Genomic DNA, 1,967 nt, shown 5'->3' on the forward strand with positions numbered 1-1,967 from the left:
TGACTGGATTTTCCAAAAGAGTAGAAAGAGAAATTTTCTGTTTAAAGATAGTTTTTGTTGAACACTGCAGAGAGGTTACCACTATTGGATGCTGATGCAGCTAATACTTTCATTCACTTATCTTCAATGCATTACTACAACAGGCAAGGTGGAAGAAGGTACAAATCTGAAACCACCACCTGCAAAGAATATCACCATTTCAGAAGATTTTCTCTCTTCTCATAGGATCAAAGTAAAATAATAACCAATGTTTGCTGATCGATTACTATATATAAGGCACTATTCTAAATGCTTGACATGAATTAACTTTTTTAAATCATCATAACTACATGAGAAAAAGATACCATTAATATTCCCATTTACAGATGAAAAATCAGAATCACATGGAAGTTAAATAACTTGACCAAGGGCATTCAATTGGTGAAAATTTAGTAAGACCAACCCAGGCCAGGCAGTCTAGCTCCAGAGCCTGGAACCTTAACCACTATGTATACTGCTTCTCTAAAAATGTCTACTAATCAACTGCAAAAATGACAGTGGCAGTAATTGAGGTAATGCAATTAAAATATAAATCAGGATCAGAGAACTCAGGTGAGTTTTAATAGAGAAAGAAAGAGAAATTCAAACAAGCAAAGGAGAAGCAGGAGTTGAGAAGAGGACAGTCTTAGTGCATGCATGGTAAGATGAAACTGAGAACCAGAGAGTGAGTGCTAATAGTACTGTGGGTGTAGTTATGGTAAGAAGATGAAAACTCAGCTGAAGAGTTAATGGGTCAATTTTTCTTCCATTTGTTAAATCAATCCACCATACAATGTACTAAACATACTATCTAAGAACCTCACACAAAAATAGAGAATGATATATACTGTACATCCATAGAGGCCCCACCTGTTATTTCTAATACTTTGTATGTTCTGACAGAATCTGCAGATGTGCAACACCATGGACCATAAATTATGCATCTGAAATACCTAGTGAATGTTGAATCCATTCCCCAATCAATGAGGAAGTAGCAAAGGCATACTTAAGAAAATGTGTTGTCTCAACAAGGGAGAGTGTCATGCTTTTAAATTAGGACAAGTCCCAACAGACCTACTATACCTCTGAAAAGCGAGCCCTGTGGAGATGATAGTGCAAACTTGCTTGATGTGCTCAACGTTATACATCCACAGGCCTCTCTGAGGCTTTGATAAGAACATTCAGTACCTATGATGAAGAGCTATGCCATGGACACAATGGATACGTTGTCATTCTCCACATTGGTCAAAAGGAATCACAGCAGATTTTTAACATATGACCAACCTAGATATAGAATGCTTGCTGCCCTGAATATGAAAAGGAAAAGATCAAAAGGACAGTAACTGGAAAGCCATAATTATAAGAAAATGAAGAGCAGAAGAGAGTAAAGCATAGACCTGTTTGCTAATTATTTTCAGAAAGGATCACTGAGCATCACCTGTATTAAAACTAAAATCATTCAATAGGCCAACTCAATCAGCTTCTCCAAATTATGTCATGCAGCTACTCAGCCATGTGGACCCACCAACATGCAGTTCTAATAAAACCAATAATCCTATAATTCCTTTATGGTCAAGAAGACCAAATGCAACACANGCATTTCAGCAGTTGTCAAAACATGCTTAAGACATACATTGAAGAGGAATATAAGGACAATACAAGTAACCATCCCTTAGACCAAGGTTTAGAAACCTTGTTACTATTGACATTTTTGTTGTCTAGGGCTGTTCTGCACATTGTAGGATATTTAACAGCATTCCTGTCCTCTTCCCATTAGATGCTAGTAGTACCTCTCCCCAAAATTATAACCAAAACTGTCTCCTTACATTGCCAAGTCGCCCTCAGTTGAGAATCACTGCTTTAGGCTCTTTAAAACTCTATTCCTGGGGTGCCTGGGTGGCTTAGTCGGTTAAGCGTCCAACTTTCGCTTAGGTCATGATCTCGCGGTT

General features: G+C 37.7%; 1 protein-coding gene across 1 annotated transcript in view; it reads right to left on the minus strand.

Annotated features, from left to right (window-relative positions):
• The window catches only part of PCDH19 (protocadherin 19), a gene marked incomplete at its 3' end in the record, with an annotated part of 80,191 nt that overhangs the window by 467 nt on the left and 77,757 nt on the right, over positions 1-1,967 (minus strand). The window lies entirely within an intron of this gene.

The sequence above is a fragment of the Crocuta crocuta genome, unplaced genomic scaffold (genome assembly GCF_008692635.1).
Source record: "Crocuta crocuta isolate KB4526 unplaced genomic scaffold, BGI_CrCroc_1.0 scaffold2194, whole genome shotgun sequence".
NCBI classification, from domain to species: domain Eukaryota; kingdom Metazoa; phylum Chordata; class Mammalia; order Carnivora; family Hyaenidae; genus Crocuta; species Crocuta crocuta.